The sequence below is a fragment of the Triticum dicoccoides genome, chromosome 5A, assembly GCF_002162155.2.
Source record: "Triticum dicoccoides isolate Atlit2015 ecotype Zavitan chromosome 5A, WEW_v2.0, whole genome shotgun sequence".
NCBI lineage: Eukaryota > Viridiplantae > Streptophyta > Magnoliopsida > Poales > Poaceae > Triticum > Triticum dicoccoides.
Genome location: NC_041388.1, coordinates 29277649 through 29293074, shown reverse-complemented (window position 1 = coordinate 29293074; position 15426 = coordinate 29277649).

Here is a 15426-nt window from a genome sequence, read left to right as displayed (position 1 = left end):
TTTCTTCTGTGTTGAGTCATAGGAACCACCGTACTGTTAAGTGGGGTCCAAGAGAACCAGTCAGAATGACTAAAGTGATGCTTAAACAAAACCTATGTCTTCGAGTGAAGACTTTGAGAGCAAATCTTGTCCAGAGTCGAGCAGGTCAGCTTTGCTTGAAGCCCAAGTAAAGTTGCCGTGTGAGTTTGAAATCTGACCGTTGGAACACGTGTCAGTTCCTTAGTGACCCAGGGTCATTTCGGACAAATCAGGTCGGGTTGCCAAGTGGCTATAAATAGCCCACCCCCTACAACCATAAACGGTTGGCTGCTCAGATTGAGAGTATGGCTTTTGTCGTTTGAGAGCAACCCACCTCGAAGCCTTTGAGAGAGAATTCCTTGCGAGGATAAAGCCCTAACCACTAGAGCCAGAGAGAATTGGGCATCACTTAAGTCTTCTTGTCTGTGTGATCTGAAGACTTATTACACTTGAGGATTGTGCATCCTCCAGCCGGTTAGGCTTCGCATTCTGAGCATCCAAGAGACATTGTGGATTGCCGGTGAACGAAGTCTGTGAAGGTTTGGGAGTCTACCTTGAAGACTTACCAGAGTGATTGGGCGAGGTCTGTGTGACCTTAGCTCAAGGAGAATACGGTGAGGACTGGGTGTCCTCAGCTGCGTGTTCAGGACTGGGTGTCCGGGACTGTGTGTCCTAAGGTTTAAATACCTAGCCGCTCCAACCAGACGTACAGTTGTCACAGCAACTGGAACTGGTCCAAAAATCATTGTCTTCAACGAGTCACTGGTTTCATCTTCACTTCCCTTTACTTACTGTTACTCCTTGTGAAGTCATTGTATGTTTGCACTATCATTTGTCTTCACTGAGTGACTGCATGTTCTGTTTGGCTTCACAATATCTTCCTACATGATCCTTACTACCTAGCTGCTATTAGTCTTTGCGCTTTCACTTCATTGAATACTTGACTATGGTTTGCCTAGAGTAGTCTATCTTCCGCTGCATGGTAATAGGTTTAATTTTATCGTTTGTCTTCAAAACTTCCACGTTTTGAAGACTTCCATAAAAATCGCCTATTCACCCCCCCTCTAGTCGATATAACGCACTTTCAATTGGTATCAGAGCCAGGTGCTCCCTTGTTCTGTGTGATTCGGTTTAACCACCTGGAGTTTTAGCTATGTCGACTGCAGGGATAATTAAAGTCTCCGTTGTGTGCCCCGTCTTTGATGGAACTGAATATCCCTACTGGAAGAATAAGATGCGCGTGCATCTTGAAGCCATTGACGTCGACCTATGGTATGTCGTCGAGAACGGCATTCCCAAGGTTGGAGAAGGTGTCACTGCTGCTGATGTCAAGAAATTCGTTCAACTGGACTCTACTGCCAAGAATATCATCTGTGGTCATCTGACCAAAGGACAGTATGGCCGTGTGAGTGCTTTGAAGACATCCAAGCTGGTCTGGGACTGGCTCTCCAAGGTCAATGAAGGCATCTCAACCCAGAGAGATCAGAGAATCAGTGTCCTTCGCAACCTCTTCAACCGCTTCAAGCGAAATGACAATGAGAATGTCCAGCACACATTTGACCGACTCACTGACATCACAAATGAGCTTCAAGCCCTCGGCGCCACTGAGATTACCAAACACGAAGTCGTCAAGACGCTGCTGAGATCACTTGATAGTTCATTTGACATCCTGGCCCTGATGATTCAAGAACGTCCTGATTTCAAGACACTCGATCCGTCTGACATACTTGAGAGGCTCAACACACATGAGTTTCAGCTTTCGGAGAAAAGAGATATCTACGGTCCAAACTATGGGCGAACTCATGCCTTGAAGGCAAAAGGTGTCTCCTCATCTGAAGAAGAATCTGACAGCGGTTCTGATGATCCTGAAGACATTGGAAGGGAACTTGCTATGCTTGTCAAGAAGTTCCAAAAATTCACCAAGAAGAAAGGCTTCAGAAAGTCTTCCCGATCAAGTTCAAGGAATGATGAAGCTCCTGCTCATGACTACAAGAAGAAAACATGTCACAAGTGCAAGAAACTTGGCCACTTCATCTCTGAGTGTCCACAGTGGGACAATGAGAACAAAAAGAAGAAGAAGAGCAAGGAATATGACTCTGACGACAAGAAGAAGAAGAAGAAATACTCAAAGTCTTCTTCCAAGTCTTCCTCAAAGTCTTCATCACACAAGAAGAGCTCATCTGGCAAGGCACGTGCGTTTGTTGGCAAGGAAATGGATTCAGAGGAGGAGTCTGCTTCTGAGGAGGCGGAGGTGGAGTCTGAGGAGGAATCGACTCAGGCGTCACAAGTCTGGCTACAACATACGTTGCCAAGTCCATCTTCAACACTGAAGACAATGACTTCATCACCGACACCAATGTAAATGACAAGGACTACTCCGCTTCTACCTACTGCTTCATGGCACGCGGTGCCAAGGTAAACACACGCACTACTCACTATCAAACATCTAGTGACGATGACTCTGATTGTGGTTCAAAACTTAGCTACAAAACACTTGCTAAAATTGCAACTGAACAACAGAAAGCTATGGAACATATTCAAAAACGGTTAGACAGAAGCGATGATCTGTTAGGTGCTGAAATGACTCGATCGGAATCCTTAATTGAAGACATAAAAAATCTTCACGTTAAGTATCAGGAACTTGAAAGTCATCATGAAACTCTCTCAACAACTCATGAAAAGCTTTCCTATGATTATCTTCAAAGGAAGCAAGATCTTGAGAAATTGAGAGCGGTTCATGAAGATCTTCAAACGGAAAATGAGTCACTTCGCGCCAAACAGATCAGTCCCGCTCAGGAAGGATTTGAACCACCATGTATTAAATGCATTGAGCGTGATAATGCTACTTCTGTTGCTGAATGTTCTACTGCTACTGCTGTTGCAATATCTTCAACTGTTGATGTGGTAACTAACCCCTCTGCTGAGGATACCACCGCTATTGCTGATGAGAATGCTAGGTTGAAGACATTGCTTGAAACAGGGATGTACAAAAGTCTTCAAGGGCATCAGACACTATGTGATGTCCTCAAAAAGCAGATTCTGAACTGAAACCCTAGGAAAGAGGGTGTTGGGTTCGTAAGGAAAATGAATGCAGATGGCTCTTACTGGAAACCTGAGCAGTACCCCAAAACCATGTGGGTTGCTGCAAAGGAACCTTCAGCAGATCCATCCAATCTATCTGGCTTCACTTGTGCTAACCCCATTATCATTGATGAATCCTTTGATGCAAACTATATATTGTTTAAGAATCAGAATGGTGAAGTGTTTGCCAGGTACATTGGTACTAACTGCAGGAATGGACCGCCTATGAAGAAGATCTGGGTTCCGAAAAGGTGTCTGGAGAGTCTTCCTGTGAATGTCATCATGACACCTCACGTGAAGAAGACAAACCTCAGACCAAAGGCTTCATACGGTCCAAAGGCTTCATACAGACAGAGGACTCACCTGAGTCGCACTAACGCAAATGTTTTGTAGGGAAACCATACTCAGGCATATGAATATGAGAGCGGTTCATCAAACCGCCATGTTCATAAGACCAAGAACTATTCTGCTTATTCTTATGAGTACTATTGTCCGCATGCAAGACTGTTTGCTAGGGCTTCAAAGCCAAAATTCTCAGATGCTGCACTTAGACTTATTGCTTCTAAGCCACCCTTGAAGATGTGGGTGGCTAAGAAACCTTAACTCTCTTTTGCAGGGAAAGGTCTCTAGCAGAAAACCAAAATCGTCTGACGCTATTGCTGGGGACCTTAAACATCTTGTAGGGTGCAAGATCAAATGCCCGAATGGTCTTACTATGTACTTCGTTCCTGAATCGCTTGCTACTCTCCCTATTAGTCCTAACCTGGATCTAAGCTTTCATAACCCACTGGTTTGTCAAATGTTTTTGCTTCACAATGCTCTTGGTGAAGCCTATCCCCCTAACTGCACTGTAGGGTACGACACCAGCGACTTCAAAGTCTTCAGAATGGATTATTGACAGTGGGTGTACAAATCACATGACTGGCAAAAGAAGTCTTCTTATGGACTCAACCTTACGTCCATCCGACAAGAGCCACATCACATTTGCTGACACTGGTAAAAGTAAGGTATTGGGTCTAGGTAGAGTTGCAATCTCAAGGGATCAACACATGGATAAAGTCATGCTTGTTGAATCCCTTGGCTTCAACTTAATGTCTGTCTCAATGCTTTGCGATTTGAACATGGTCGTAATATTTGGAAAATATCGTTGCCTTGTACTAATGGAATCTGACAAGTCTCTAGTGTTTGAAGGGTATCGAAAAGATGATTTGTACGTGGTAGATTTCTCAGCAGGACCACAGCTTGCAGTATGTCTTCTAGCAAAGGCTTCAGAATGCTGGCTCTGGCATCGGAGGCTTGGGCATGCTGGCATGAGGAACCTCCACACCCTTGCGAATAAGAAGCATGTCATAGGCATCGAGGGCGTCAAGTTCAAGAAAGACCACTTATGCGGTGCCTGTGAAGCAGGGAAGATGACGAGGGCCAAACATCCCTCGAAGACAATCATGACCACTACTCGACCCTTTGAACTGCTTCACATGGATCTTTTCAGTCCCACTCATTACTCAACTCTTACTACTACTGCCTGCCTCTATGGCTTCGTTATTGTTGATGATTATTCTAGATATACTTGGGTGCACATAATCCTTCACAAGACTGAAGTGCGGGATGTCTTCAGACGCTTCGCCAATCGAGCTATGAACAATTATGGCGCCAAGATAAAGCACACCAGAAGTGACAATGGCACTAAATTCAAGAACACTGGCCTTGATACATATCTTGATACCTTGGGCATCACACATGAATTCTCAGCCCCGTACACGCCACAGCAGAATGGCGTCATTGAATGCAAGAACAAAACACTAATTGAGATGGCCAGAACGATGCTAGATACAAGACCCCAAGAAAATTCTGGCCCGAAGCCATTGATACTGCATGCCATACAATCAATCGTGTTTATCTTCACAAGCTACTAAACAAGACATCTTATGAGCTCCTTACTGGCAAGAAGCCAAATGTCAGTTACTTCAGAGTATTTGGCGCAAGGTGCTGGATCAAGGACCCACATCACACCTCAAAATTTGCACCAAAAGCACATGAGGGCTTTATGCTTGGATATGGAAAGGATTCGCACTCCTACAGAGTCTTCAATCTCTTTCATTACAAAGTGGTTGAAACAGTGGATGTGCGGTTCGATGAGACCGACGGTTCACAAAGAGAGCAACTGCCAAATGTGCTAGATGAAGTTCCATCCAGTGAATCAATCAAGCTAATGGGAACTGGAGAAATTATACCTTCTGAAGCTCATCCTGAAGAAGAACTTATCATCTCAGCACCTAATCAACATGAAGACAATGCTCAGCCTGAAGACATTCCTTCTAACAACGACAATGATCAGCAAGAGCAAAGTGTTCGCCCTGTACATCCTCGCGTTGACAATGAAGTGCAGATTGAAAGAATAATTGATAGCATCAATGCACCTGGTCCACTCACTCGTTCAAGGGCAACTCAGCTAGCAAATTTCTGTGGGCATTTTGCATTCGTCTCAATAACAGAACCCAAGAAAGTTGAAGAAGCCTTCATGGAACCTGAATGGATTCAAGCTATGCAAGAAGAGCTTCAACAGTTTGAGCTGAATAATGTATGGGAATTGGTTAAGCGTCCTGATCCACGGAAGCACAATATAATAGGCACCAAATGGATATACCGCAACAAGCAAGATGAGCATGGTCAAGTTGTCAGAAACAAAGCTCGTCTCGTTGCTCAAGGATATACTCAAGTGGAAGGCATTGACTTCGATGAAACATTTGCTCCTGTGGCTAGACTTGAAGCCATACGCATACTGCTGGCCTATGCAAATCATCATAACATACTTCTATATCAAATGGATGTGAAGAGTGCCTTTCTCAATGGCAAGATTGAAGAAGAAGTGTATGTTGCACAACTGCCTGGCTTTGAAGATCCAAAACATCCTGACATGGTATACAAGCTCAACAAGGCACTGTATGGCCTCAAACAAGCCCCTCGGGCCTGGTATGACACACTCAAATACTTCCTGAAGAGCAAAGGCTTCATACCTGGTTCCCTAGACCCCACTCTTTTCACGAAGACATATGATGGTGAACTGTTTGTGTGCCAAATATATGTGGATGACATTATCTTCGGCTGCACCAATCAGAAGTACGGTGAAGAGTTTGGATATATGATGCAAGAGCAATATCAGATGTCTATGATGGGAGAGCTAAAGTTCTTCCTCGGTCTTCAAATACGACAACAACGCAATGGCATCTTCATATCTCAAGAGAAGTATCTCAAAGATTGCCTGAAGAAGTTCGGTATGCAAGACTGCAAAGACTTCACAACACCAATGCCAGCCAAACATCATCTGGGTCCTGACGACAATGGTAAAGAGTTCGATCAAAAGGTATACCGCTCCATGATTGGTTCTTTACTTTATCTATGTGCATCTAGGCCAGATATTATGCTTAGTGTTTGCATGTGTGCTCGATTTCAAGCGGCACCAAAGGAGTCGCATCACTTAGCTGTGAAGCGAATTCTTCGATATTTGGCTCACACCCCAACTCTAGGATTATGGTATCCAATGCTGGTGACAAAGTCGATCGCAAGTCTACATCAGGCACATGTCACTTTCTGGGACGATCACTTGTATGTTGGTCTTCAAAGAAGCAGAACTGTGTATCTCTCTCCACTGCTGAATCTGAATACATTGCTACTAGATCTTGCTGTGCTCAGCTTCTGTGGATGAAGCAAACACTCAAGGACTATGGCATTCATCTTAAGCAAGTGCCACTTTACTGTGACAACAAAAGCGCCATCAAGATTGCCAACAACCAAGTTCAGCACTCGAAGACAAAGCACATTGAAATTCATCATCACTTTCTCAGAGATCATGTTGTGAAGGAAGACATTGATATCATACACGTCAACACTGAAGAGCAATTGGCAGATATCTTCACCAGGCCCTTGGATGAGAAGAGGTTTTGCAAGTTACGGTGTGAGCTAAATATCCTGGAATCCTCAAATGTCCTGTGATCAGGCACACATCCTAACCCTTATGCATATTGATGACTTAGATGTGCAACACACGAAGTAAAGTATATCTTCAATCAATGAAGACATACATTCTAAGTGTGAATACATTAATGTGGAATTTGACTTCGGAGTGCCACGATAATTGTGCGCCGTGTCTGGGTCTAATACTTCCTATACAATGGGTAACGCCACCACCAAACGTTCTATTTTGAAGTGTTTCACTCATGGCGTTACCTTGCAATGTCTTCACATTTGGTTTGGCTTCGATCTCAACATATTTTCATGATTATCTTCACTATGTTGATTATAGATATGTATATATATACTAGTGTTCTGTCCTCTATAGCATTCACTTATAGCTATATCTTCGTGTTGAATCTTTTGAACTAAGTGAATGTGATCGGACCCTAACATCTCTATGTTTTCCATCTCAAACTCTATCTCTCCAAGTCATATGCATTCTATTGAAACTGTCGAATGTCTTCTCTGCGTCCTTCTCAGCAGAAGATACAGAGACAATCATTAAGTCCGTTTTCAATGCTCATTCCTCCACATGAAATCCGGAGAAGTAGGAACGACCACCCGACAATCCAGGCGTGCGTGGGATGTGGAACAAACCCCAAAATTCTGCATAATGGCCACATGTTCCTCAGATGCGAATCGCCAGGGGCACCTGTGTAATAGCACAGTGTCGCCCCTGTACCTATAAATACACACTCATAGCGGTCATTATCTCTTCTTCCACCCTCGCACGAACCCTAGCGCCACCGCTAGCCCTCGACGATGCCGACGAAGAAGCACTTCGCTGCCGCAACCTCTCCGACGCCATCTTCACGCCGACCGCGGACATCGTCCTCTCCGCCGTCGCCGTAGGTGTCCTCCGTCGCCAAGTTAGGGCACGGAAGATCGAACTGCTCGGCCTCATCTTACACTCCGTCTAGCAGTTCTTAGTGTGGTAAATAAAACTTCCTCTTTTTACAGCACCATTGATCCTATGGATTTGTCACTTTCTACCACAAGCAGTTTCTGTTCACACAAGCTAGATCTCTCTCATACTGCATCTCATAACATGCCTAGTATATTCACTTGTGCTTCACAAAGTAGTTAGATTCCTCACTTGTACTGATCTATGGATTCGTACAAATCTGGAACCAACTTCTTATCTATGAGTGAGTGTCTTCGCACGATGAGGTCAATGTCTTCTAAACTGATTTATCTTCAAAATCTCCTGAGAATGCATATGACCTCTTCCCCTTCCCTCGCACCTTAATGATGTCACAGGTACATGTCCGTGCGAGAATCCTTTGGTTCTCATAGTCTGCATTCATTTGCAGAATTCTTACAGCATCACATAAACTCTCCTGAAGCCAGTTCCTGTTGGTCCAGCAAGCGGAACCCTTTGAAGCCTTTGAACGTCTTGAAGCCTTTCAAGTTAAAGTTTATGGCTTCAGAGAAAGCAGCAAGGAAGGGTGGCAGAAAGCGTCATGGTAAGACCTCCAGAGATCTGCCAGATGAACTCTCAGAAATGTACAAGATAGATCCTGAAGAGGATTACAGTCAGCGCAAGACCCGAATCCAATGGATTCGAAGATATTGGGCAGTGTTGGGTTTCGTAGTAATTTCAAAAAAATTCCTACGCACACGCAAGATCATGGTGATGCATAGCAACGAGAGGGGAGAGTGTTGTCTACGTACCCTCGTAGACCGAAGCGGAAGCGTTGACGCAACATAGAGGAAGTAGTCGTACGTCTTCCCGATCCGACCGATCCAAGCACCGTTACTCCGGCACCTCCGAGTTCTTGGCACATGTTCAGCTCGATGACGATCCCCGGGCTCCGATCCAGCAAAGCGTCGGGGAGGAGTTCCGCCAGCACGACGGCGTGGTGACGATCTTGATGTTCTACCGTCGCAGGGCTTCGCCTAAGCACTGCAACAATATGACCGAGGTGGAATATGGTGGAGGGGGGCACCGCACACGGCTGAGGAACGATCATGAAGATCAACTTGTGTGTCCATGGGGTGCCCCTTGCCTCAGTATATAAAGGATGGAGGAGGAGGAGGCCGGCCAAGGCTTGGTGCGGCCAGGATGTGGAGTCCTACTAGGACTCCAAGTCCTAGTAGGAGTCCACCAAGAGGGGAGGAAGGGAGAAGGAAGTGGAGGAGAAGGAAAGGTGGCCGGCCCCCTTTTTCCTAGTCCAATTCGGACTAGAGGGGAGGGGGGAGCAGCAGCCCCTTGGCCCTTTCTCCTCTTCCCACTAAAGCCCATCAAGGCCCATTGCTTCTCCCGTAACTACCCGGTACTCCGAAAAATACCCGAATCACTCGGAACTTTTCCGATGTCCGAATATAGTCGTCCAATATATCGATATTTACGTCTCGACCATTTCGAGACTCCTCGTCATGTCCCCGATCTCATCCGGGACTCCTAACTCCTTCGGTACATCAAAACTCATAAACTCATAATATAACTGTCATCGAAACCTTAAGCGTGCGGACCCTATGGGTTCGAGAACTATGTAGACATGACCGAGACATGTCTCCGGTCAATAACCAATAGCGGGACCTGGATGCCCATATTGGCTCCTACATATTCTACAAAGATCTTTTATCGGTCAAACCGCATAACAACATACGTTGTTCCCTTTGTCATCGGTATGTTACTTGCCCGAGATTCGATCATTAGTATCTCAATACCTAGTTCAATCTCGTTACCGGCAAGTCTCTTTACTCATTCCGTAACACATCATCCCGCAACTAACTCATTAGTTGCAATTCTTGCAAGGCTTATAGTGATGTGCATTACCGAGTGGGCCCAGAGATACCTCTCCGACAATCGGAGTGACAAATCCTAATCTCGAAATACGCCAACCCAACAAGTACCTTCGGAGACACCTATAGAGCACCTTTATAATCACCCAGTTACGTTGTGACGTTTGGTAGCACACAAAGTGTTCCTCCGGTAAACGGGAGTTGCATAATCTCATAGTCATAGGAACATGTATAAGTCATGAAGAAAGCAATAGCAACATACTAAATGATCGGGTGCTAAGCTAATGAAATGGGTCATGTCAATCAGATCATTCAACTAATGATGTGATCCCGTTAATCAAATAACAACTCTTTTTCCATGGTTAGGAAACATAACCATCTTTGATTAACGAGCTAGTCAAGTAGAGGCATACTAGTGACACTCTGTTTGTCTATGTATTCACACATGTATTATGTTTCCGGTTAATACAATTCTAGCATGAATAATAAACATTTATCATGATATAAGGAAATAAATAATAACTTTATTATTGCCTCTAGGGCATATTTCCTTCAGGCAGAACAATGGTTCAAATACAGATTTGTGACCCAGGAGTATGCTGAGAAAAACGCCATCAAGAGACCGTAGGGAGACATCCTATTCAAGAATCTTCTACCCAGGTCCAGAGATGAAGCCATTGCTCAAGGCTTCTATACATGCATGGTCCGTGGACCACAGCCTGCTGATGCACACTCGTCGTCACTGCTATGGTGTCGTGACGACGATCTGTTCAAGCGCAACTTCCAGTTTGCTCAGAACTCAGCGAAGCAGAACAAGAATACTTTTGGGTTAGACTTCAACCCTGGTCCCTCAGCACCAAGGGCAGATGGCACACGAGATGCCAAACCCAATGTCATCGGTCCTTTCGCCAACCTTGAAGGCCTCATCACCTACATCTTAGTTCAAGGGACTGCAGTGAATGAGCCTGCACCTGACACTGAATCAGAAGAAGCTCCTGCAGCTCTGAAGACAAAGAAGCTGAAGAAGCCTAAATCTTCAAAACCTGCCCCTTCACCAAAAGTCTCAAGGGCGAAGCCACTGGCAACTGCACCTCCTGAAGACAGTGTGCAGTCTGAAGACTTATCACGCATCTCCAAGCCCTAGAAGGCCAAGATGCCTCTGCCTCACACTGGCCAAGAGCTAACAGCTGCTGCCATTCTACGCAATGATGACATTGATCTGTCAAGTGATGAAGATCTTGCAGATGACGCTCTTGAGCAACTCATCAAGAGCAAAGAAGAAGCAGAAATCTTCAATGATCTGCCTCTCTTTGATGTCACCATCATCCACAACTTCATTGATGAGTGGTTTGACACGCCAAACATCAGCTTTGAAGATCTGCAGCTACCCATTGGCCTCAGTGTCGCCTTCCAAGGCGCCATTGCTTCAGAACTTGCTATTGCCCAGCGCGTTGTTGAACTGAAGCAGAAGATTGACTATGAAAAGGCTCAGTTCAAGAAGCATATGGCCAAGCTCAACGTGCAAGAAGTGAAGAACTTCAAGACAATGATGCACGAGCTCAAGGAAGCCTTTGTGAAGAAGCATGCAGAAGCTCAGGGTTCGTGTGAGCGCATGAAGACTCTGGCTGACAGATGTGTGCAAGCCTATAATGAGGCTGAGAAGCGCAAGGCACTTGGGCATCCTGGCATCGACTCCAGGATGGCCGCAAAGAAGAAGAAGAAGCCTGCTACGGCTGAACCTGATGCACCAAGGCAAGAAGCAGTTCCGATTGTCTTCCCAACTAGACTGACTGGCTCGAAGCCAAAAAGCCGGTCAACAGCTTCAGAGCTCAAGAAGACAAGGACTGCTGAGGCTGAAGCCAGGAAGAGGAAACACTCTGAAGGCTCTCCTACTACCCCCTCCAAGAAGAAGAGGAAGACCAAGAAAGCTCGGGCTGCTTCCACAGAGCCCTTGATAGTTGAACCCATTTTTATGGTCTATCCTGAAGTTGAACGACAACTGACAATTCATGAGCCTACTTCCACAGAGGCTCATGAAGCTGAACACATTCCAGCAGCTGATCCCATCGCTGCTGAAGACATTGGTCAACATGACAATGTAGAAGATGGTGCAGTCCTTCCTCAGCATGAGAACAACGAACTCATCAGCATTGGTCGTCCACTGACGCCAATTGCACAGGATGCTTCATGGGCGGATCGCCCACAACAGGAAGAAGACTATGAGGCCCAGCCCACTCCAACTCCACAGGCGTTGTCTGTGTTCCACAGGCTTCGCAAAGGTCCAAGGCCTCAAGTCTCTACTGAAGACATTCCGGCTGCATCAGCCGCGGAAGAAGAAATACCACAAGTTGCCACTTCCCAGTCCCACCAAGAAGCAGTTCTCCAGGAGAACGTGCTTGTGACCAACCCTCCAGCTAGTCAAGTGGAGGATGAAAATCGTGAGGCTGCCACAACCACCAATGAAGCAAATGTGGAGCCCTCCCCAGCAAAAGCTTCAGAAGACAGCGAAGCCACTGATCCCGCCACTTCTGTTCCTGAGTCTGCTACCGGTCCCCAATTCGACTATCATGTTGAGCACAGGCCTCAGGTCCAGAAGCCAATCCCAAGACTGCCAAGGTTTCCAGGTCCTGCATCAGCACCTGGCTCCTTCAACATCAATGGCTTCAGGGCAGACAACACGTTCTTCAATAGCTCCAGGAACCCCTACTCAAGGGAAAGGATATCATCTGATCGGTTCTAGAGCTATCCTCAGCGAAGCTATTACTCTTGCATTCTTTACAACCAAGGTCGCATCTTCCCACACAAGCGCCTTGACGTTGAAGCTATAGCTAGTCTGCCCTGTCTGGAAGAAGCTTTAGATTGCTTCAAGGAAGTTGGACTACTGCCGTTCATTACTGATGAAGAGCATTGGAATGAAGAGCTTCTGCTTCAATTCTATGCCACACTTCACATCAGAGGGTACAACAGAGATTCGAAGACTTGGGTCCTGGAGTGGATGACTGGCAACGTTCATCACGAAGCCAATGCATTTGACATCATTGAGCTCACTGGCTTGCCCACTCCTGGTGATCTCTTCGAGCAAGGCTGTCAGCTGCATGCTGAAGCTATTGAGAGCATCTTTGAGCGGCCGGAACCTGATATGAGTCAGATGCTCAGCATGATGAAGCCATTGCCCCAAGATGCTGCTTATCCCATAGAGTTCTTTATTGAAGACCTTGAGTATCTGCCAAGAACCATCTATCACATCATCAGGCAAACTCTCTGGCCTATCAAAGGGCACTCTCCAAATGCCAAGCTTCAGGGTGCAATGAAGACTTTGGTCTTCTATATACTTCATGGCAAATGCTTCAATGCACAGGACTTCTTCATACGCCAACTTGCTGCATCAGGCATTGATCTGTTTGGTTTGAAGTTCTACACCCCTTGGGTCATGCGGCTGATCAAGCTACAATCCGCCATCTTGTATCAGCCCTCAGCCCGCAACCATCGGATCTTCTTGCCTGATGTGGACATGTCTACTGAAGCCATATATTTTGAGCCTGTCAAGGAACCTCTAAGTCTTCAGAATGCAGAACATCAGAGCTTCACTCAGAACATTGAAGGAGTTGAAGCAGTCTCTCAGGTGTATCCTTTGGCTGGCACTACACATGCACCACACCCTGCTTCCACTGAAGCCACTGAAAGTACAGCTGCTCCAAGACCCAAGAAACGCACTCGTGTTCTCACCAACCGAGAGCTTCTTGTGGCCCTTCATCAGAAACTGGATAGGCATCATGACTGGCTGAAGCGTCAGATGAAAAGCCTCTTGGTGGATGTTAATCGCATTCGAAATCTTGCCACCAAGAATGCTTTCATTGCCCATGAAACCTGTCGCCGCACATGGAAAGGGCTCACGATGATGTGTTCTGAAGCTGATCTTCAAGAGGATGGCTTCACTGAGAGATTCAAGTTTGACTCCACACCTCCTCGAAGGGTTGTGCTGCTAGGAACTCCATCCCTTGAAGACTCTGAGTTCTCTTCCTCTTCTGCCACAGTGACTGCCAGAATTATTGAGGAAGAAGACGATGCTACTTCACCGCCACCTCCTTCAGCACCTCCAAGCTCTTCTGCACCGCCAAACAACACCAACAACCCTGCTACTTCACCTACTCCTCATGGGAACGAGTAGAGGCTCTATGTCTTCAAACCTTTTTGGTCATTACTGACAAAAGGGGGAGAAGCATATGAGATTGATAGTCTTCAAGCGGGTCCATATGGGCGGGTGCTTTATATTTTGCTTCGTGCTTACAACTCTCGTTTTGCTACATTTGGTTCTTTGAGTTGTAACACTTAAACTCGATGGTCGTCTGCTACTTATTTGCCACCTTGTGTTGCGATGATAAATTCCGCATGTGCGATGATAAATTCCGCACTTAGATCATTCTGCAGACGTCCATTTTCCATTATGCATGTCATTATCTTCATATACTTTCACATGCATAGTGGATTGTCATCATAAGTTGAAGTGGATCTCCACAAGTACAACCTGCCATGTGCATTTGCATTCCAAAAGCAAATTACTTATATGCACATCTTCAGGGGGAGCCCTTGCAACATATGAAGACAATTCCTTATCCTTTACAATTTCACAGATTATATTCCCTGTTGAAAACTTTAACTAGTTTGTCATCAATCACCAAAAAGGGGGAGATTGTAAGTGCATCTAGTGCCACCCCTAGTTGGTTTTGGAGTATTGACGACAAACCTAGTTGAGGGACTAATGTGTTTGTGAGAATTGCAGGATAACACAGGTAGAAGTCCCTCATTGATTCGGTTTTCCTACCAGAGATGACCCCTAAAATTGTATGAAGACATTGAAGTCAAAGGTGGTATATGAAGATATTCACATTGAAGACTATGACAAGAGAAGACACCACATGAAGCCTATGGAGCTCGAAGACTTAGATCTTTCGTAGTTCTCTTTCTTCTGTGTTGAGTCATAGGAACCACTGTACTGTTAAGTGGGGTCCAAGAGAACCAGTCAGAATGACTGAAGTGATGCTTAAACAAAACCTATGTCTTCGAGTGAAGACTTTGAGAGAGAATCTTGTCCAGAGTCGGGCAAGTCAGCTTTGCTTGAAGCCCAAGTAAAGTTGTCGTGTGAGTTTGAAATCTGACCGTTGGAACACGTGTCAGTTCCTTTGTGACCCAGGGTCATTTCGAACAAATCAGGTCGGGTTGCCAAGTGGCTATAAATAGCCCACCCCCTACAACCATAAACGGATGGCTGCTCAGATTGAGAGTACGGCTTTTGTCGTTTGAGAGCAACCCACCTCGAAGCCTTTGAGAGAGAATTCCTTGCGAGGATAAAGCCCTAACCACTAGAGCCAGAGAGAATTGGGCATCACTTAAGTCTTCTTGTCTGTGTGATCTGAAGACTTATTACACTTGAGGACTGTGCATCCTCCAGCCGGTTAGGCTTCGCGTTCTGAGCATCCAAGAGACATTGTGGATTGCCGGTGAACGAAGTCTGTGAAGGTTTGGGAGTCTACCTTGAAGACTTACCAGAGTGATTGGGCGAGGTCT